General features: G+C 39.2%; 1 long non-coding RNA gene across 1 annotated transcript; it reads right to left on the reverse strand.

Annotated features, from left to right (window-relative positions):
* Positions 1–230: 230 nt before the first annotated feature.
* On the reverse strand, positions 231–22802 carry LOC138891537 (uncharacterized). The gene is made up of 2 exons (XR_011407856.1): positions 22032–22802; positions 231–501 (listed from the first exon to the last, which is right to left on the reverse strand). It is a non-coding gene; the product is annotated as an uncharacterized lncRNA (long non-coding RNA).
* Positions 22803–24588: the final 1786 nt, after the last annotated feature.

Raw genomic sequence — 24588 nt, forward strand, 5'->3', positions numbered from 1 at the left:
TTTCCTAAGGATTCGGCAGCCTCTCAAAGATAAGTACAGACGTCTCCGTACCGATCTGCAAGACTCTACTAAACCTACTCATGACTCGTGAGACCTATGCAACCTAAGCTCTGATACCAACTTGTCACGACCCAAAACTCAACCTGTCGTGATGGCGCCTATCATAATACTAGGCAAGCCGACAACTCAGACATACCAACACTTTCAAATTTAAAATATACTAAAACAAGTTTAAATAAGTAAAAATCTCATAAAACTGGATAAAACTGTCACGACTTGATACAGAAGTTTTCCAAAACCAGTGTGTCACTGAGTACATGAGCATCTATACGAAAACAAAGTCTGATACACATTCTAAGATACAAGAAACTGAATAAGTAAAACTGAGGGATAGGGGAGGAGAGTGAAGGTCTGCGTACGCCAGGGCAGCTACCTCGAAAAATCTCCGAGTGACTGTAAATTCTGAGAATCCGCAACCACCATGTCAGGAAACACCTGGATCTGCACATAGAGTGTAGGGTGTAGCGTGAGTACAACCAACTCAGTAAGTAACAAGTCTAACTATTGGGCTGAAAGCAGTAACGAGCTTCATAAGTACCGTTCAATTATAGAATTTCAGTACAGAAATGTTGGCATGCTTCCATGTTTAACAGTTAAAGCTCAAATTTGTAAGATATGTCAAGTTTAATTGAAACAAGATATGGTACATCTCGATATCTACATGTCAGCTATGTATGCCAACTGTAGTACAAAACAGTGATGAAACCATATGCATACTCTCACAGTATCAATCATTCAGACCTCATATTCACTCTATCCTCACAGTCACTCGTTCCTCACAGTCACTCCATCCTCACAGTCACTCAATCCTCCATATCGCTCGGCACTCACACTCGCACTTAGTAAGTACCTGCGCTCACTATAGGTGTGCACACTCCGGAGGGGCAAATCCAGCCCAAGCGCTACAATAAGCCAATCATGGCATTAATCAATAAAACATGTTGTCGTGTGCAGCCCGATCCCATAAATATCCTCACAATCAGGCCCTCGACCTCACTCAGTCATCAATCTCTCCAGTCTCTCGGGCTCACAAAAATCATGATAATCAGCCCAAACAATGATGATATGATGTATCAATAAATGGCAACAAACTAAGATATGATATGCAAATAATAGCTGTGACTGAGTGCATAATTGTAATTTAAACAAATAATTCAACATGCAACACGACTTATGTGGGTCCCAACAGTACCAGTATGTAGCCTAAGCATGATTTCTAACATGACTTGCAGCTCAATTTCTCTAACACAGGGAGAATATACGGATAACGACAAGATTTTTCAACTATACAGTTCCATGGAATTGACCAAGTCACAATTCCTACGGTGCACGCCCACACGCCCGTCACCTAGCAGGTGCGTCACCTCAACACCAATCACATAACACGTAATTCGATGTTTAATACCCTCAGAACTAAGTTTAGAAGTGTTACTTACCTCAAACCGTGCAAATCACTACTCCAATAAGCCCTTGCCTAGCGAATCGACCTCCAAATGTCTCGAATCTAGCCACAAACAATTTGATACAATCAACACGAGCTAAAGGAATCCATTTCGTAAGAAAATACTAAGTTCTTAATCATAAGTCAAAAAGTCAACTCAAAAGTCGACCCCCGGACCACGTCTCGGAATTCGATAAAAGTTTCAAAATCCGGAAGCCCATTCAACCACGAGTCCAACCATACCAAATTTATAAAATTCCGATACCAAATCACCGCTCAAATCCCCAAATTAAACTCTCCAAATCCCTAGCCTTAAAACCCCAAAATTCCACCTAAAAACACATAAACTAGGTGGGAAATTCAATGGGGAAATAATATTATTGAATAAAAATGATCACAAGTGACTTACCTCAAGAAACCCTTCAAATTCCCTCTCAAAAATTGCCTTAATCCGAGTTTGCAAAGTCAAGAAATAATAAAAACCTCGGAACCCAACGTTTATATTCTGTCCAGGGCTTTTCGCACTTGCGACAAACTTACCCACATCTGCGGTGTCGCAGAAGCGACAAATCCTCCGCTTTTGCGGTTCTCCCGGAGACTCATGCTCCCGCACCTGTGCGACCTTTTTCGCATATGCGCTCTCACAGGTGCGGATATACCATCGCACCTGCGCAAGTCCCCCAGCTGACCCAACTCGCGCTTTTGCGCCCAATACGCCGCATTAGCGACCACGCAAGTGCGGAAAATAACCTCGCACCTGCGACCACTTCCCACTTCCTTCCAGGCCACTTATGTGATGTCCACCATGCATATGCGGCCTCGCACCTGCGACCATGACCTCCGCAAGTGCGATTACACCAGTCCAGAACTCTTCAGCATTTTCTCGAGTCCAAAATTTGATCCGTTAACCATCCGAAACCAACCCGAGGCCCTCGAGACCTCAATCAAACACACCAACAAGTCCTAAAGCACGATACGAACTTAGACGAGCCCTCAAATCACATCAAAAACACGAATCGCACCTCAATTCAAGCCTAATGAAAACTAGGAATTCCAACTTCTATAATCGATGCCGAAACCTATCAAATCAAGTCCGATTGAGCTAAAATTTTGCACACAAATCATAAATGACACAATGGACCTACTCCAACTCCCAGAACCAAAATCCAAGCCTCGTAACCACGAAGTCAACTCTCAGTCAAACTTCTCAATTTTCAAAACTTTTTAATTTTCCAACTTTCGCTATTTCAAGCGTAAATCAAATACGAACCTCCAAATCAGTATCCGGACTTACTCCTAAGTCCAAAATCATCCAACTGAGTTATCGAAACTGTCAAAACTCCATTTCGGAGCCATTTACACATAAGTCAACATCCGGTCAACCTTTTCAACTTAAGCTTTCAACCATGAGACTAAGTATCTCAACTCAATCCGAAATATCTCCGGAACCAAACCGACTATCCCGTCAAGTCACATAACACAATTTAGCATAGTATAAGTAGTAAATAGGGGGAACAGAGCTACAACATTCAAAACGACCGACCGAGTCATCCAAGACCATAGTGTCATGAAGCTTAAGTGTAGCATTAAAGCCCTTGGGAACCTGAGCCGGACCCAGTGGAACAACATTAATTGGAGCCTGCTACGCTACTGGAGCTACAAAGTTGGCTCCTCAGAAACTGATCTAGCACGAGCACAACGAATTACAGGTGCTTCATCTCTCACAGGTGCAACCATACGTGCTTTGGCTTGCCCTCTAACCTTGCCCCGACCCCTACCTCTCCCGGCTCTTGCCTAGGGTATTGTCTCCTACTGAGCTGCTGTGAAAGAATATGTTCTCACCATCTATGAGAAAATAAAATAGCAAAGATTCAAACTTTAGGATGAAATAAAGTCACACGATAGAGAAGGAATAAAGTGAAGTTTCCTATTTGTCATGTAGCCTCTCGAAGATAAGCACAAACGTCTCCATACCGATCCACATGATTCTACTAGAAATACTCAAGGCTCGTAGAACCCATGATCCTAGAGCTCTGATACAAACTTTGTCACGACCCAAAATTCCACCAACAGTCATGATGGTACCGAATGCCCAATGCTAAGTAAGCCAAAATGTAACATAGATCAAAACAAACAAAACAAGATATAATATAGTAGAAATAACATAAATTGCGGAATAAATCTTTCAACAACGGGATGTATAAAGATACTACAACACCAACTACTCAAAACCTGATAGTACGGAGTCTTGAGCTCTAAAACAAAGTATAATGAAATCTCTCACTATACAATACTGTTTGAATATAGATAACAGTATGAAAGCATGGGAAGAGGACTCCAAGGTTCTACGAATGATCATGCAGCACTATCTCGGGTCTCCACTGATTGCTACTAGGCTCCCTCCTAAAGTTCACTACTGCCAATGCTTGGATTTGCACAAAAATATGCAAAAGTGTAGTATGAGTACGGGAAACTTATACTCAGTAAGTATCAAGACTAACCTCGATGAAGTAGTGATGAGTTTCAAGTCATGTGATACCTACTAATGAAATAAATCTGTATAGTTCATAATTATTCACAACACTGTGAAAAGAGATACAATATCGTCAAAGATCATAGCAAGAAATATCGACTCAACATGGATAATTCTATCTAGACTAACAAGTCAAAATCACATAATAGATGCATCAAGTAGCATGTTAGCATTCAACATAGAAAGCATAGAAAAGGCATGAAAAGGTATAAGGGATTAGAAAGCATAGAAAATGCATGAAAACGCATGAAAACGCATAAAGGATTCACTTAAATGGTCAAAGCGTCCACCTTTATGCTCAAAACTCATCACATCGGATCCCATATCACAATCAACTAGAAACCTGTCAATTTCTCACAAACTGCGTGTATGCCATCAATAGCGAAACATGAGAGGCGGAGACTTTAGGGGGCGGATCCATATCCACACGCTGCACGGCAATGACCTCATGCCATAGTAGTGACTATGTCACCTCAACTACATATGAGAAACCCCAAGCAAGAAGAGTAAAAATATCACAATGACCGCACGACAAAAACCTCGTGTCATAGCCAAATCAATCCGCTCAACATGTCCAAATATGCCATAATCATAACAATCTAAAATAATAGTTAATCTTTAAAGAGGCATATGCTCAAAAATAATCAATAAGATGCATAAAAATATGATAAATAAAAGTGCAGATGTGTGCTCAAGATCTAAAGTATGACTATGGCTAAATCAAGTATAACAACAATTTCACAAATAGCTAATCTTGGCCAATTACAAAGTTGTAATCCTAAAGATGGATACTATAATGAAAGGAATAGCTCACGTAGGCATACAATTAATTTGAACATGAATCATAGAAGGCACACAACAAAACAAGGTATAATAAAACCCTAATGATTACAATTGAGCAAGAATCATATATAGCACATGTCCTGTATGTACGTTCATCACCTCACATATACGTTGCTTCCCACAAATTACAATTGAGCAAACAAGGTCATCTCCCAATGATTAGTCCCTCACAATAATGTTAGGCAAGATACTTACCTTAGTAAGCCTAATCAACCCTCCAAAATCTCCTTTCCTATAGCAATCACCTCCACCTAGCTCGAATCTAGCAAAAAAATAACTTAATAGAGTCAAATAACGTCATAGGAATCAATTCCAAATAATAGAGTTTTAATTTTTAATCAATTTCAAAAAAGTCAACAAAAGTCAACCAGGGGCCACATGGTCAAAACCTAAGTTAAGGGGTAGAACCTGATCACCCATAACCCCACGAGTTCAAATATATGTTTGGTTTTTGAAACCAAGTCCGAATCATAGCTCAAAACCTCAATATTTACTCTCTTAAGTTGTAGGCAAAAACCCCAAATTTTCATATTTTGGGTGTTAATAATCCATGTAGATTCTTGAAATATAATGACAAATGAGTAAATATCACTTACCCTTTAGTCTTGTAAAGCTCCTTAAACAAATCGCTCCTCTTCAAGTCTAGGGTTCAACATATGAGAGAATGGGCTAAAATCCTAAAATCCTCATATAAATATTGCCCTGGGGTACTCATCGTGAATGCTGCCTAAGCATCGCATTTGCAAAGCTCAAACCAGCCTCTCCAAAAATTCCTCCTTCGTGATCGTGGAAGCACCCCCATGATCGGGAAGCCTCGCTTGCTATACCTTCGAGAATGCGACAATAGCCTCGTAAATGTGATGCCTTCCTACCCAAACTGCTCCACGAATGCGACCACCCTCTTGTGAATGCGAAGGCCTTCCCCCAGTTCCCAACTCCCCCATCGCTAATGCGACTGCCCCATCGCATACGCAATGAATAACTTCCCAGCTCCAAAATAACCCTCTGCTATCGCAAGACCTTCTCCGCGATCGCGAAGCACATTAGACACTAGAAAAATCTGCAACTCTAAAAATGCTTTGGGTGGTCTGAAACTCACCTAAGTCACGTGGGACCCCGTCCAATCATACCATCAAGTCTGTAAAGACTACCCAGACCTATCCAAGGCCTCCCCAACCACATATACAGAATCATTAAATCTAAGAATCAAAGATTAAATCACAAGTTGAATTTATCTTAAATTCAAGCACGTCTAATCATCCAACCAAGCATTTGATTCAAGCCTAACCACTTTGGATCTCAACCAATCTTTGCATAAAAGTTTCATACGACAACACGAACATATCGAAAGTTGAGGTACAACAATAAGAGTCTGGTATCATCAAAGTCAATTATCGGTCAAACTTATAAACTCTTCAATTCTTCAAATTGTCAACTTTTGACAAATAGAGTCAAAATCTTGTAGGAACCTCCAAATCAAAATCTGAATATACACTTAAGTCCATAATCACCATACGAACCTATCAGAATCCTCAACATCCCAATTCCATGGTCTTTTAGTCAAAAATCAAACCTTATTCAACTCTTCCAACTTAAAACTTCTAAAATAAAACCAAGTGTTACAAATTACTCTCGAACCCCATGAAAACCAAATCACCCATCCCCGCAAGTCATAAAATATCAACACACATACTAAAAATATTAAATAGAGGAATGGGGTTCTTATACTCGAAATGACTTGTTGGGTCATTACATTTATATACTTGTTGTGGTGTTTGGACTGGGGCTCGAGTGAGTTTTGGGGTGGTTTCCTGCCATTTTTGCACAAATTGCCGTAGTTGTTATGCTATTGGATCATTGCGCATCGCGAACGCGGAGCTATCTCGTGTTCGCATAGGGAGATTTAGGATTGGGGGAAATTTACACTCCGCGAACATGGAGGGCTGACCACGAACGCGAAGGCTCGGGGGAGTTTGCCCTCGTGAATGTGATCGCTCTTACGCGAACGCGTAGAATTTTGGGGCTGGGTGGATTTTCTTCATCACGAACGTGATAGTGGGGTCGTGAATGCAGAGGCAAGGGGGGAATGGCCTTCGTGAAAGCAAAGCAACTTGCACAAACACGATGGTCAGTTCACCATTAGCCTTCGCGAAAGCGGGAGGTGCATCGAAACGCGAAGAACACCTGAAACCAGGGTAAAAGTGCAAAACATCATGATTTAGCCACTTTCATTCTTGAGACCTAGGCTACGGATGGAGGAGATTTTTTGAGAGGATTACCACCCCAACTTCTAAGGTTAGTAATTTTGACTTAGTTTTGACTTAATTCCATGATTTCTCGTAGATTTTCACCCTTAAATCTAGAAATTTGATGTGTATGAATTGGGGTTTTGGGAAAATATTTAAGAGAACTAATTATGGGGATTTAGACCTCGATTTGAGGTCTGATTTGATACAAACGACATATTTGGACTCGGGAAGAATGGGTAATCAAGATTTGATCTTGATTTCGGACTTCGACCAAGTGGGCCCGGGTTAACATTTTGTTGACCTTTTCAATATGATAAAGGTTGAACTTTTTTATAGTAGGATAGTTTCTAAAGCGTTTTTGACTTATTTGAGTAATATTTGGCTAGATTCGAGTTGTTTGGAGGCTTGTGCTAAAGGGATAGCGATATTTGAGGGTTGACTTGTTTTGGAAGGAGGTAAGTGTATTGGTTAACCTTAATTTGAGCGAATTAGATTCCATTTGTGGTCTATTTTCTACGTGCTATATGTGTTAGGGGCGACGTATATGCATGGTAACGAGTGTATATGTATTTGACATGGTTAAAGCATGCGGGTAGATCTAACGTTATTTATGCCTTGTTTGCTTCATGTATTATTTCTCATATGCTTTAGTTAGTTCGTGAAGTTACTTGTTTATTCATATACATGCTACTAACTATATTTAAGATTTGTTGAGATATTTGGACATTATAGTTCTTGAAATGTTGGTTCATCTATTGCTGCAACGGCCATGATTATTTCTTACACGGCATATTATGTTTAATCACTCTCCTTAATATTATTTATGCTTCTCACCTTGCTTGGTATTTATTTACATATGCTTGGTGAGGATGAGTGATTATGAAAGAAGGGAGTTTCCTTGCTGTGAGGATGAGTGATTATGCACGATGAGTATTTACTTGCTATGAGGTTGAGATATATTGTACGACAAGTCTTTCAATGTTGTGAGGTTGAGAGATATTACATGACGAGTATTTCCGTGCCTTTGAGGATGAGTGATATATGCACATGGAGTATTTCCGTTCTATTTTTTATGATATTTCTACTCATTTCTTTGTTTTTGTCGATTTGTTGACTCGACTATATGTTATTCTTTTGGATTTGAGTTGTGGACACAGGTTTGGTTGTGATATTGGGAAGCATGATGGTTATTCCCTTTAATTACTCCTTTTACTATTTCTCATACTTACTCTTATTGTTTCTCTGATAATTTATCTTGTTATGTTCTTATTTGTTCTATTGCTTATTAACCACATAGGTTTATAAAGTAGGTGTTTTGTCTTAGCCTCGTCACTACCTCGTCGAGGTTAGCTCAACACTTACTGAGTACCTTGGGTCGGTTATACTCATACTATACTTCTACACTTCTTGAGCAGATTCAGGCATTGATACCAGCAGAGTCTTGAGAGGTGCTGAGTCGTTACCAGTCAGGAGATTCGAGGTAGTGTTTCATACTCGTTCGTAGGCCTTGAAATCACCTATCCATTGTCTCTATTACTATTTAATTGTATTAGACAACATTGTATTCTTTTCAAACATTATATTTAGTACTCATTAGGTCTCATGTACTCAATGACACCAGTCTTGGGAGATTGTTATGTCAGATGATGGTTTTAGATTTATTATGTTGTTATAGGAACTTTTACTCTTTATCTATGATAAAATGTTGCTAAATGTTTAGTATTGCTTCTTTATTTACTGTTATGTGTTGGCTTGCCTAGCAAGTAAGGTTAAGCGCCATCACGACCCTTCGGTTGGAATTTTGGGTCGTGACACAAGGCCTGCAAACACATTAAAACACTACATCCAAGAATCAAAGATCAAACCACAAGTTGAACTTCTTTTAAGTTCAAGAACATCTAAACTTCCAACCAAGTATCTGATTGATGCCTAAATACCTCGAATCTCAACCAAAATTTGTACACAAGTTTCATTCAACCAAATGAACCTATTCAAAAGTCCCGGAACACCAAACGTATTAAGATAAAATCAAAGTAAATTATCGATCAAACCTATGAATTCTCCATTTCGTCAAATTACCAACTTACGATAAATAGAGTCAAAAATCTTCTAGGAATCTCCTAAACCAAGTCCGAACATATGCCCAAGTCCAAAATTACCATATGAACTTATTAGAATCATCATATCACCAATTCGAGGTCATTTATTCAAAAGCCAATCCTTGGTCAATTCTTATAACTTAAGCTTCCAAAATAGAACAAAGTGTTCCAATTCACTTTCACACCTTCCTGAAACCAAACCAAACCAACCATCCCCACAAATCATAAAACATTAAATGAAACTATGGAAAGCATCAAAATAGGGGAACGGGGCTCCAATACTCTAAATGGTCGGTAAGGTCGCTATATTCGACCACTCTTAAACAAACGCTTGTGATCAAATGGGTTTAGAATCATATGTGTGATCCAAAATATATGAGGATATATGCTCCACATATCATGCTCGGTCTCCCAAGTTGCTACCTCGACCAGTTTACCTCTCCATTGAACTTTCACTAATGTAATCTCTTTCTACCGCAGCTTCTGAACCTGCCTATCCATGATGGCCTCTGGCTCTTCTTCATAAGCTAGGTTCTCATCCAACTACACTGAACTAAAATCTAACACACGTGACATGTCTTTATGATACTTCTGAAGTATGAAAATATGGACTATCAGATGAACTCCCAACAAGCTGGGTGGCAAAGCAAGCTTGTAAGCCACCTCACCAACTCTCTCTAAAATCTAAAATTGACCAATATACCTAGAGCTCAACTTGAACTTCTTCCCGAATATCATCACGCTTTTATTAGAAGAAACCCTCAGAAGTACCTTCTCTCCCTCTATGAATTCTATATAACGAATCTTTCTATTAGCATAACTCTTCCGCCTGGATTGTGTTGTATGAAGCCGCTCCTGAATCAACTTCACCTTCTTCAAAGCATGACGAACCAAATCAATACCCAACAACCTAGCCTCCCTAGGCTCAAACTAATCAACTAGATAACGACACCGTCTCTTAAAAAATGCCTTATACGGAGCCATCTGGATACTGGACTAGTAGCTGTTGTTGTAAGAAAACTCCGTGAATGGTAGAAAATGATTCCAATGGCCTCCAAATAATGCAGGCTCTTAACATTTCCTCAAGGATCCGAATAATCCGCTATGACTGACCATAAGTATGTGGGTAAAATATAGTGCTAAGCTCCACCTGTATGCCAAACTCTCACTGAACAGCTCTCCAAAAATACGATGTGAACAAGTACCCCGATCTAAAATGATAGAAACAGGCACACCATGTAAATGTACAATCTCTCTAATGTAGTCTGAGCCAACTTCTCGTAAGTGTAAGAAGACATGACCGGAATGAAATATGTAGACTTGGTCAACCTATCCATAATGACCCAAATAGCATCAAACTTCCTCAATGTCTGTGGCAATCCTATCACAAAATCCATAGTAATGCACTCCCACTTCTACTCTGATACATCTAACCTCTGAAGCAAACCACTTGGTCTCTGATGCTCATACTCGATTGCTGACAATTCAAACACCGTGAAACATGTCCAATAATGTCTTTCTTTATCCTTCACCACCAATAATGTTGCTTTAAATCATGATACTTCTTCATATTACCTAGATGAATAGAATAGCTCGAACTGTGAGCCTTTTCAAGAATCAACTCCCTCAAATTATCCACATTAGGAACACAAATCCGACTATGGAGTCGCAATACACCATCATCACCAATGACCACCTCCTTAGCATCACCTCGCAACACCGTGCCCTTAGGGACAAAAAAATAGGGATTATCATACTAACGAGCCTTAATGTGCTCAAACAAGGACGATTGTGCAATAACACAAAAAGAACTATATTAGGCTCGAAAATAGCCAATCTAACAAATCCATTGGCCAAAGCCTAAATATGCATAGCAAAAGGCCTCTCCAAAACTAGAATAAATAGCAAACTCCATATACTCTCCATCATGCTACTCAAAGCATCCGTTATCATATTTGCCTTACCCGGATGATACAATATAGTGATGTCATAATCCTTCAACAACTCCAACCACCTCCTCAAATTCGAATCCTTCTTCTTGAACAAATTTTGAAGGATTCGATGATCAGTGTAAAACTCACATGACACATCATACAAGTAATGCCTCAAAATCTTAAGTGCATGCATAATAGCTCCAAACTCCAAATCGTGAATTGGATAATTCTTCTCATGGAGCTTCAACTGCCGTGGTGCATAGGAAATCACCTTACCATCCAGCATCAACAACGCACCAAGAACAACGAGCGAAGCATCACAATATATTTTGTAAGACCCTGGACTTGTGGGCAACACTAACATTGGAGTTGTAGTCAAAGAAGTCTTGAGCTTCTAAAAGCTCCCCTCACCCTCATTAAACCATCTACAAGGAACACCTTTCTAAGTCAACTTGGTAAATAGGGCTATAATAGATGAAAATTCCTCCATAAAATGGCGATATTAGCCAACCAAACCCAAAAAACTCTTAATCTACATAGTTGTCTAAGGACTAGGCCACCCCCGAACCCCCTCAATCTTCTTCGGACCCACCTTGATGGTCACCACGAGGCCGAAGAATGCAACCAAATCCAACAAAAACTCGCACTTGGAAAACATAGCGTATAACTTCTTCTCCCTCAGAATCTAAAGCACGATCCCCAAATGATGCTTATGATCCTCCCTAATACGGGAATATACCAAGATATCATCAATGAATACAATGACAAAACAATCCAAATATTGTTGAGACACACTGTTCATCAAGTGCATAAAAGCTACTAGAGCATTAGTCAAACCAAAGGACAACACCAAGAACTCATAATGTCCATAACTAGTCCTGAAAGTCGTATTAGAGATATTCGAAGCCCTAATCTTCAACTAGTGATAACCTAATCTCAATTCAATCTTAGAGAATACACTGGCGCCCTGAAGCTGATCAAACAAGTTATCAATACGAGGTAATGGGTACTTGTTCTTTATAGTAACCTTGTTCAACTGCTTGTAATCAATGTACATACACATAGAACCATCCTTCTTCTTCACAAACAACACTGGCGCACCCCAAGAAGAAACACAGTCTAATGAATCCCATATCCATCAACTCCTGCAATTGCTCCGTCAATTTCTCTAACTCAACTGGAGCCATGCGATCGGTGGAATTGATGTGGGCTGAGTGTCCGTCATCAAATCAATGCCAAAATCAATATTCCTATCGGGTGACATGATTGGTAGATCTGCAGGAAACACATCTGGAAGTTCCCTCACTACTGGAATGAATTAATAGTAGGAGTCTCAGTACTAGTATCCTTAACAAAATCCGGGTACGCCAAACACCCTTTCTCAATCTTCCCCGGATCTTTCAAAAATAAAATAGCCCTACTAGTTGTATGACCAAGAGAATCCCTCCATTCCAACCTTGGTAATTCCGGCATTGCCAATGTCATAGTCTTAGGGTGATAATCAAGAATGAAATGATACGGAGATAGTCAATCCATATCCAAAATCACATTAAAATCTATCATTTTCAGCAAAAAAAGGTCAACCTTAGTCTCATAACCCCCATCGATGACCACACAGGATCGATATACATGATCTATCACAATGGAATCCCCGATAGGTGTAGATACATGAATAGGAATATCAGGAGATTCGCAAGGCATATCTGAATAAGAAGAAAAATATGATGACACATATGAATAAGTAGGCCCCATATTGAGCAACACATAAGCATCTCTATTACAGACTGAAACTACCCATGTGGTCACAGCAACTGAGGTTACTACCTCGGGTCTACCAGGAAAAGCATAGCAATGAGCCTGTCCGCGACTGGTAGGACCTCGAATGACCTAACCCCCTTCTTTAGAGTGACCTCTCATTGCATATCCTCTCCCTCTAGTTGACTATGCAAAGGGTGATGCAACTGGTACGGGAACCACTAACTGAGAACTTTGCGGAGTTGTGCCTTTACCACACCCGGGGCAATACTTCCTCACATGGTTGATGTCTCCACACTCATAACAACCCACGGCTGAATGAGGTTGATGAACTTGAAACTTCCCCTGATGATCGGAGTACCCACTAGGAGAACCCTAACTAGACAAAGCCTAGTACGAATTCACTGGAAAAGCACTAAAAGATGATGGAACTGGAGTGCTAAATGATGGTCGAGATACTACACCACGTGCTACATGCTGAGTAGAATAAGCTAACCTGCCATAATGGCCTCTAGCAAACCGACCCCCCCCCCTTCCAGATGAGGTACCATTGAAACTACCACAATGGCGAGGCCTCCTATCCCTTATCATGGCCTCTCTCCCCGGAATACAAATACGCTTGCTCCTCTGGGCTATCTCCTCGACATGATGGAATGTAGTCCCAACCTCTAACTCTCGTTCCATAGCAAGACTAATGCAATAAGTCGAACCCTCAATAAATAGCCTCGCCCTCTTTACCATGATAGGGATCAAGAAAGCTTCATGGCGAGAAAACTATGTGAACCTCGCCTCATACTCGGTCACTAACATATATCCTGTTGAAGATGCTCAAATTGTTCTCTCAATCCATCCCTCCTGGTGAGTGGGATGTACCTCTCAGAAAATAAATGCGAAAACTAAGTCCATGTAAGAGGAGATTCACCCGCTGGCTTGCCCAGCGCATAAGTCTGCCACCATCTCCTCGCATCACCTCTCAGTTGAAATGTAGTGAAGTCCACTCCATTGGACTTTATCAAACCCAAATTATAAACTAGCTTGTGACATCTATCTAGAAAGTCTTAAGCAACCTCTGAAGAACCACCCTCGAAGTGAGGAGGATGTAGCCTCTGAAACCTATCTATTCTCTTTTACTCCTCAACAGACATAGCAGGCACAACCTAGCCCCAACTGGCAATATGCCTTAAACATTGTTGTTGGTTACTCCTGAGTATGAGTGGCAGGGCTCTCAGCTCCCCCTCCAGCCTGAGATATTGGTAGGGGGAACTGGAACCACTCCATCCAGAGTCAAGGCATCAATGAAACTGACCATTTTGGCCATAGCCTCTTGGAACCATTGTTGAGTCAACCGACACTGCTCTAGTGCACTCACGGGCCCCAAGGGATACTCCACATCTAGCTGTGACTGTGCAACCCCGGGTGGGAGACTTGGCCTTACCTCGAGCCTGTCTTTCCCTATAACCGCTGGTACTACGTCTCGCTCACCTGTTGTTACTGAAACATGCGTTCTCACCATCTATGAGAGAGTAGAATAGAAAGATTTAGACTTAGACAATATTCAACGCATGATAAGGAATCAAGAAAACAAAAGTTCCTAAATCCCTATAGACTCTCGCAATAGATACTGACATCTCTATACCGATCTACAATACTCTACTAGGCTTGCTCGTGACTTGTGAAACCCTTGGAACCTAGAGTTGTAATACCAACTTGTCATGACCTAAAATCCTATCTAAGGTCGTGATGGTGCCCAGCTCGCTTACTAGGCAAGTCAACACTTACCAACAATAATAGAATCTAATTATTAAGTCATTATCAGATTTATGATATAGATATGAAAGCGCAACCAGTCTCAAAATAGTATCATAATATACATATGTCCATGATAGCGTATGAACACAACTACAACTGTTAATCAATGCCCAAAATCGGGTGTAACAATGTTACAAGCATCTAACAAGAGTAAATAGTTGATTGTAGGCAATGAACATGTGTTTTAGCCGCATTCTGCACTCTAATTACTGCACTTTGAGCGTGTTTGAGCATAAATGATGGTGATTTGTACTTATTACGTGTTTTATGCTTTGTAGGAGATGATTCCGAGTTAAGAAGAAGTTCTGAAGCTAAATCGAATAATTGAAGCTTTGAAGTCTGAGTAAAAGCCAAGGAATTAAACCGGGACCAAGTCCGGGGCTCGTGGACCGGCATTGCATACAAAAATTGGAAGAAAGTGCAAGGGTTATGACATTTGTACTAATGCTTCGCCCCATGCGTAGCACAGTGCAACGCATCAGTGCAAATATGCGTCAAAAATTTGAGAAGTTCAGAGACTTGTAGTTTTTGGGTGTGACAGAAAAATACACTAATGCTACGCATAGTGCGTAGCATCAGTACAAAACTTTGTCAGACAAGCTAAGTTCAGAAAGTTTACAACCGAGCAAATTGCACTAATGCTACACACCCTACGTAGCATAGTGCGACGCATGAAGTGTAAAAAGTTTGTAGGTTTTCCCACTTCGGGTCAAAGAGGGTAGTTTTGTCCGGGTTCATTCCTACTTGGTATAAATACACTAGATACACATTTTTAGGGGCCTTTTGACCTTGGAAGCTTTGGGAGAGCATTGGAGCCTACAAGACACAAGATTTCATCATCTTTCCATCAATTTAATACGGGAGTTTGCATTATAGCGTTAAATTGATGTTTTCTTATTCTTTAGTTATATTTGTGATGACTTCCTCCATGATTATGGAGTAGTTTCCCTTAGTGTTTGACGGATATGGTATTTTATTTGATATTTGTGGATTTTAACTCTAGTTCTTTGCTTGAATTCGCTTATGGAGCTTTGAATTGATTGCAACTTTATTCACCGATTTATTTAATCGAAGAGGAATATTTTGGTGATTATCTTTGCATTATTTGGTAAAGTTTAATTCAGTGATTCTCTTAAATAATCGAAAGAGCTTGTTGAATTGTTGATTAAATCAAGTTAGGAGAATATTCGAGAGACGTTTTCCTGAAGACTAATCCATTAACGCATGCTCGCATATCTTCATAGTGCTTATATTAGTTCACCTCGTAGAGTTAATATTTAATCGAGAGAGGACTCTTGACTACACGTTTAAACTAATCATCAACTGAATTCGTGAAAATCATTAGAACATTAGAGTGAATTAAACTAGAGTTGGATCCCAAATAGCTATCTTGCACCTATCCTGTCAAAACCCTTATTTCTCACATTGGTAAAAACTCAACTCTGCTAATCTCTAGTTCTTTGCAGCCAATTGTCATTTGCTTTACTTTAGTAGTTAATCGTAGTTCATAATCATTCCAAATCAAGTTTTGATCATCCTGAATAGTAGTTAAACCAAAAATTACTAGAGCATTATTTAAATCCAATCCATGTGAAGAAGATAATTTAACTATACTATCTTTGGCTAGGGAGCATTAATTTTGGGTTGTGTTTTGCACTCGTCAAATTTTGGCGCCGTTATCAGGGATTGGCAACCGATAGTGTTCAAATTAGTTTTTTGTTGCTAATTCAGAAATTTTTATTTTATTTTATTTTATTCTTCACGGGTTTCCTCTTCCATGTGCAGCCAATAGATTGACTCCTTTGGTGTATGACTTGATCTTCTTCAAAGGAATTGATTCCATACAATCTAGAGGTGGAAAAGAGTCTACGACAGTTGAGGAAAGAGAAAGAACTCACCGAAAAAATTTTGGGGCAACCTTTAACCAAGAACACATGGATAAAAATGGTGAGGACAAAGTAGATTTAGCTGAAAGAGAGGCAGCACAACAGAGATAAGAAGTTGCATGGATAACAGCTGAGGCATCCCGTAGAGCTGCTGATGAGACCGTCGACGGTGATGGGGGTCGAAGATTCAATCTAAATCGACCATTGGTTGAAGACCAGTTCGAGAATGCGGTACCTAGGCCTGGTAGAGCACTGTGTGATTATGCCAGACCAGTCTACAATTAGAGACTGTCCAGTGTCAGACCTCCACCACTAGCAGCGAATAATTTCGAGTTGAAGCAAGGCTTACTTCAAACTATTCAGAACAACTGTCTTCATATGGAAGGTGAATGAAGACCCTAACACTCACTTGTCAGATTTTGAGGAAATCATGAACACCTTCCAGTACAATAGAGTGTCAAAAGATGCAGTATATTTAAGGGCATTCCCCTTTTCACTGAAGGATAACTCGAAGCACTGGCTTCGTAGTTTACCAATGGGGTCGATCCGGACATGGGAAGATATGATTAAAAAGTTTCTTGACAAATACTTCTCAACTGCTAAAACAGTGAAATTCAGAAGGGAAATTCACAACTTCTTCCAGACGGACACCGAAACATAATGGGATTGAATTGTGGATGCAACTCCAAGACTTTTAGGAGGGACTGAAACCTCCCTCACGACGAACTCTGAACACTGCAGTTGGAGGTCCTTTAATGAAGAAGACCCCTGAGGAGATTGTTATAATTCGTGATGAGCTCTCTGAAGATGCTAACCAGTGGCCTGCAGAGAGTAATGATAGAAGAAAATCAGTTGGGGTTCATCAAGTAGATTCTAACACAGTAGTGCAAGCCCAACTAGACGCCATGGCCAAAGAGATGAGAAAGTTGACCTTAGCCAAGGTCCAGAGCCAACCATCACCAGTTTGTGATTTCTCTGGAATGGGACATCCAACGCATGAGTGTCAGGCCTTAGCTGCAGATGAAGTGGTAAATGTTGTGGGAAGCTTTGACAGAGACAACTACCAGAGTGGTAATAATTTTAACTCTATGGGACAGAGGCACCCAAGCTTTTCTTGGAGTTCACCAAGTGGTGGCCTGAACTCATGGCACAAGAATAACTCCAAATCCCAGGGACAAGGAGCTCCAGGTTTTCAAAATCAGTAGAGGTAGCAATATCAGCCTCCAAAGTCTAATCAGTCTACCATGGAAGATCTAATGATGCCTTTATTATTAAGACATATGAGAGGCTTGAAACCCATAGCTCGGCTATACTAGAACATGTCCAACTATCAAAGAATTGGGCACAGCCTTTCGAAACCTGGAAAGACAGGTTGGGCAACTAGCTAGTCTATTGTCTGAGAGGGTTCCAGGGACACTCCCTGCTGACACTGAAAGAAATCAAAAAGAGACAATAAATGCAGTGTCTTTAAGGAGTGGGCATGAGTTGGAGGATTCCATAGCAAATCAAAACGATGAGCCGATTGAAAGACAGGTGGAGATTGTGGAAGAGCAGAAAAATGATAACGTGCAAAAAGGTACAGGAATGGTAGATGATGGTCTGAAAAAGAAGGGGAAGATTAGATCTCAGAAAAAGAAGAAGGATGATAATGCAACAAATAATGAGACAGAAGAGAATGACAGGTGGACAATCATGCTCTACACCTTTCCCCTAGAAGCAAAGAAGAGAAAGGTTGAACAAATAATTCGGGCGCTTTCTAGAAGTGCTCAAACAGGTGCATGTGAATATACCTTTCACAGAGGTGCTTTCCCAAATGCCAGCGTATGCTAAATTTTTGAAGGAGATATTGCCCAAGAATCGAAAAGTGGAAAAGACATTGGTGGTCAATCTCACAGAGCACTGTAGTGCCATCATGCAAAATAAACTCCCTCAAAAATTTGGAGATCTAAGAGTTTTACTATACTTTGCTCTTTAGGAAGTACTAAATTTAAAAATTCTTTGTGTGATTCAGGTGCTTCTATTAATCTTATGCATTTATATATTTTCAAGAAATTGGAGGGAGAGATTGGAGAAATCAGGTCGATACCTGTCTCCTTGCAGCTTGAGGATCAGACCACAATCAGACCTGAAGGAATAGTGGAAGATGTGTTGGTTTAGGCAGACAAATTTGTGTTCCCGATGGACTTCATTGTGGTGAACATGGAGGAGAATAGGGAGGTCCCGCTGATTTTAGGAATACCCTTCTTGGCTATGGGTAAAATTCTAGATATTCAGGAAAGGCAGCTCATGCTCAAAGTGGGGGATGAAAGGCTAATCTTCAAAATGGAAGGAGAAAGGGGCGCCATGAAAGAGCAAATTGGAAAGAGTGAAACTGATAAGTGTCGGGTGTACCCAAAGAAGGCGGAAAAAAAACTCTCAGTATGGATGTGTGTACTCGGTCGGGTGTGCAAAGGAGATCCCGACTTCGATTCAAACCCCGACTAGATGAATCATGGAAGTTTTCTTTACCTCTTACTTTTCATTTGTGTGTCACAGCGGCATGGCCACAATTTAAAGTGTGGGGTGGGGGATGATGTAAATATGTACATATATGTTTTTTATTTCGTTCGGAAAAAAAAAATTAATTTTTCCCGACGATGGAATTCCTCAGCCGTCTTCTTGAGGGATTAAAGTCGAAGAAAATATTTTAGCCATTTATTTTTGTTTTGTTTTCTTAGGTAGTGTAACAATTCCCCCTTGATTTTTCTTTGTGCCGCGGTTCTCTTCCAAGGGTTTTGTTTGAACTGGAGTAGTTAGTTTTTCTTTTATTAGGAATAGTGAAGTCTTGTGCTATGATATTAAATGGAGATGACTTTTCTTGACGTTGTTGTACCTTGAGAGTAGTGAGTGCCTTAGTTGTGATTTCTAGGCTCAGTTCTTGACTCATGTATAAGTGCCTTAAATTGTTTGATTTTGACTTTGCCTAACTGCTTTGACTAGAGAGTTAGGATGGATTCGATTCTAAGTGAGTTATGTGTCAATGTGTGTGTGAGATTTTGTTGATATTCTGTGCATGTCGGTTGATGTCTAGAACTTGCCCCCGTGTATTTGCAAAGAGAAATAGTAATCTTGTTCAGTCTAGGAAGTGATATAGGCATTTCTTTGTTGAGCTAATTATATATTTTACCCACCTAATTGTTGTGTATCCTAGTTATCCCCTTTGAGCCTATAATCCTACTTATTTGGCAACCACACAACAAGCATGATCCTTGTTTGAATTGACTATCTATTTGAACCTTCTACCTCTCTTGAACGCTTGATTTTGTTATGAGCTTGTAAAAGCTAAGTGAGGTATGGTCGGGTTTTTGAGTGGAACTATTGAAAAAGGAGAAAGGTGCATTGTTGGAAATAATTGTGAGAGCCACTTGTAGGGAATTGAAAGGAAAAAAAAGTGAGTTTCCTTGAAAAGAAAAAAAAAATCAGAACTTAGAAAAGAAAAAAAATGGATTCCTTGCTAGTAGTAGTTCTCATCTTGTTTGTGCTTAAAGAATTGGGAGTTGATGCTATTATGTATGAAGGTTGGGATTTGGTTCAAAATAAGTGTGGGATTTTAATTTTAAAATTGTATGTATTAAAGTACTTAGGGAGGTGTAGTCACTATTATCTATATGTATCCTACTTATCCCGCAGCTTACATTACAACCAAATTAAGCCATGCTTGATCTTTGACTGAATGAGCTCGAATTAGTAGAATATTACACTACGGGCAAGCCTATGGTACGTTTTCTGTAGCGCATGAATTTTATTTCTGAGAGTGAGTGAATTCTCTCTATCTTGAATTGCTATTTGTTCTTGAATTTTAGTGTGTGTGGAACTACTCTCTATCTTTAGTGTGAGGCTCACATAATTTGCGAAGGAAAGGTAATGTCTTTGGCCTCTGTGTTACAGTAAGTGAGCAAGTTTTTGACAAATACGTGGTGCTTTTGAGTCGAGCCTTGAGGCTAGGATGTTATGATAGGATGTTTGACGAATACACACTTAAATTATGCTCGCTAGTTAAATATAGTATAGTATAATATTGTATCCACATGGATTGGATTTAAACGGTATTTTCGTAGTTTCTAACTTGATTGTTATCGAGGAGAATCAATAATTGAGATTTATATGATGAATAACTAAAATTAACTAAGAATCTAAAGCTATTGACTAATGACAATCGAAACAAGATTATTCGAAATGGGATTATTTATTTAATTACAATCGCCACTTGGGATAATTAATATGGTGTCCCAAGTCACCAATTTATTTTAAAATCCCAAATCGAGGAAATTGACTCTGTTTAAGTCCGCGAAAATCAGAAGATCGGGTAAGGAATTATGTTAACCCGGGAGAAGATGTGAGGCACTCCCGAATTTCATAATTTTAGCACGGTCGCTTTAATCATACCTGGCTTAATTAATTATTTAATTACGTGTTTTAGAACCTATGTGCATTTTATCTTTCACCGCTTTTAAATTACTTGATTATGGCGTTATGGAATTATCTTGAAACGAACCACGTGTGTGTGAATCCGTTTTATTTAGTGCGCTAAAAATCATGCCACGCATACGTGTACACAATTAATAACACTTTATTATTATAAAGATCGTTTCGCTCAAAGTTGCGTGAACGTATACTTCGATTTTAGTTTGGGAATTATGGTCATGTCACGCGAACGTATAAATAATCACGATGATTGATTTAACTAATAGCGTGCCTAAAGCATACTAATCGTATTCATAATTTACTTAAGATTATTGTGAGGCCAAGAATTATGGACAAGATATTATTTTGGAAGAAATGAAGTAAACTAGTTAAGGAAAGGTGGGCTAGCTTATTCAATTATTTCTCGTGGGCCTTGAAGAATTCATCTTATTTGGCCCAAATTTATTCAAGACCTCAAATCTGACCTCTCAAGTCCAGTGAACACCCGGCCCAAGTAAGTTAACAAATAATAGTCTAATTACTGCTTTTGACCCAAATCTCTTCTACATCACCTAAGACCCAACAAATTGTCTTAAAGAAAATGGCCCATCCTATTCCCCAAACCAAAGGAAAATCTCAATTCTAATTCTCTCTCAAATATCAAAATAATGCAATTTAGCCATATCACACAATTGATCGGAAAAGACAACAATCAAACAGATTAGAAAGGGAAATTATTAAGCTATCAGAATATCATGCTCACATTAGCTTGTAAGTGGACAAATTCATAGTTTCAAGCATTCATTAATCTAGTTTCAAATAAAATAAACAAATCAAAAGAGCAAACAAAGCAATTAAAAGAGAATAACCAGAGAAACAATATTTTAACAAATCACAAAAAAGAAAATATCTAATTAAAGAGAAACAACAGCAGTAATTAAGAAATGGAACTTCAGAGCATAAGGTGAAGAAAATGGACCTTCATATTAAATTGCTTCAAACAACAAAGCTGGACTAAATTTGGACATTTAATAGGGAACGACACTCGACCAAAATCAACGGAGGGAGCTTGAACTCGACCTCGACGACTCAACTTTAGAGCTCGAACTCATCTCGTTTTGCCGCATTTTTTGGGGGCTGCTTGGGGTGTTTCAGAGCTGGTCTTTGACTGGGATTTTGGGGTCGTTTTGGGTAGAAGAAGGCAGCTGGGTTTTGGTAGTTTTGATGGGTGTTTCAGCTGGTGTTTTGGCTGGATTAAAGGGATGTTTTCGTGATGAAAACGACGTGAAGAAGATGAGGTTTTGATGAGGACTTACTGCTTTACTGCTGTGTTTTGGGTGTTAAAGGGTGTATTTTAGGTGCTGATTTTGGGGGTTAGTTGTGCTGGTTTTCAGTGGTTAAAGGTGGCCTTACATAGCTGAAAATGGAGGAAAGAAAATAGTGATTTTAGGCGGAGGAAAATGGTGATCTATGGTGGTCTTTGGGTGGAAGAAAATGGAGTAATAGTGGCTGTATTTTTTGTGTTCAATGACGGAAGGGAAATGAAGGAGATGGTGTTGGTTCAAGCTTTGTTGAAAGTTTTTCTTTTCTTCGCCTTTCCCGTTCCTTTCTCTTTTTCTGTTTTTTTGCTCCTCCCAGAACATCTTTTTTATCCACTTCCTCTGTTTTCCGTTTCTTCTCCACTCCGGTTGTTCTCCTTTTTTTGTGTGTTTTGTGTGTGCTGTTTTAATTGTGTGATTGAATGGAAGATATATAGGTGTAGGTATAGGTATTAATTGATGGCCAAAAAAATAAGAGTGTATATCTGCATGTGAGTTTTGAATGAAAGCATGTGAGCTTGTTACCAAAGATACGGAAGAATCTTGCTAGGTGACATTTTTGCATTGATTCTTTTTTCTTTTTTTTTATTAAATATAATCAAAATTAACGATACTACACTAAAACTAAAAGCTAGAAAGAAAATAGAAACTATTAAGGAAAAAGTTATAAAATTGCTAGTCTTACCAAAATTAGAAGAAAAATATATTTTTGTGAATTTCTTTTCTTTTGCAAATTAAAACAAAGCTAGTAATTTAAAAATGTGAATCTTTTGTGAGTTTTAATTTCCTAAGAAACATTTATAAAAGGTAAAACAAAAGCTAAAATATGTAGATAAAACTCAAAGAATATTTACATACTAAAAAGTAGTGAAAAATCCGATTATGGTCAAAAATTAGGTGCTCACGGTTATTAGTGGGAGAATATAGGGTATTGATAGGATATGTGCAAGATAATTGTTCTGGATCTAACTCTAGATAATTCACTTGTAATGTTCAAGTGAGTCTCTCGGATTTACTTAATTATTAGTTCAAACGTTCAGCAAAAACTCCTCTCTCCATTAAGCACGTGAAGATATACAAGAATGCATAGTGGATTGGTATTTAGGAAAACCTCTCTCGATTATCCTCCTAACTAGGTTTAATCAATGATTCAACTAGCCTATTTCGATTACTAAGAAGAATTAATGAACTTAACCAACAATATAATGCAAGAATATCCCAAGTTATGCCACACTCGATTACATGAACAAGTGAATATAGATGCAACAGTTAAATCATCCAAAAATGCTTCAATATATAAAATTAGAGTTATAATCCACAAACAATCATCAATACACCAAATTCATCAAACCCTAAAAGGAACTACTTCATAGATATGGAGAAATTCATCACAAATAAAATTAAAGTATAGGAAAACATAAATTCAATCCAAACTCGGGTCTTGAGTGAGGAAGGAATAATGAAATCCTTGTACTTTTGCTCCTCCAACTCCTCCTTAGCTTCCTTAGGTCTAAAGTATGTCAAAAGTCTCGGAAATAATATTTTTTCATGTATTTATACCAAGTAGGGTCGGGCCTAGATGAAATCACTTTCTCCTAGCCGAAATAGGAAAATTACTCTGTAAAAATTGCACAGGCGCTCCGCATGGGAGCGACGCGCCATGTGGGGCATTAGTGGGAAAATTCAGAGAGTTAGTTCTAACAGGCAGCACGAATTTTTCACAGCCGCGGCGCGCCACGCGCCGCACTAGTGCACTTTTCTTAGAGTACAGATTTTTCTTGCGTTTTGACGTCCAGACTTGGTCCTAGACCCCCGAACACGATCTCGGCCTAATCCCTTGGGCTTTTACTCATACTTCAAAGCTCCAAATCACTCAAATTCATTTCATAACATCTACATAGCTCGGAATCATTCCTACAAGGCATAAAACACACAATAAGTGCAAAACACTATCAATTAAAGCTCAAAACAAATGAAGTGCAGTAAATTGGAGTGCAATAAACGACTAAAATACGAGATTATAGCATACCATCAACACCCAACACTTAAAACATTGCTCGTCCTCGAGTAATCCAACTACACTTTATAAAGATACGACTGTTTTTCAACAACTCTCATAACTTATTATATCAAGAATAATTAAAACAGATTAAGCACAATACCGTAACATCCCCACCTCAAGATTTGACTCACAAGCACCACGCATTATTCACAACC

Source organism: Nicotiana tomentosiformis, chromosome 5 (assembly GCF_000390325.3).
Source record: "Nicotiana tomentosiformis chromosome 5, ASM39032v3, whole genome shotgun sequence".
Taxonomy (NCBI): Eukaryota; Viridiplantae; Streptophyta; class Magnoliopsida; order Solanales; family Solanaceae; genus Nicotiana; species Nicotiana tomentosiformis.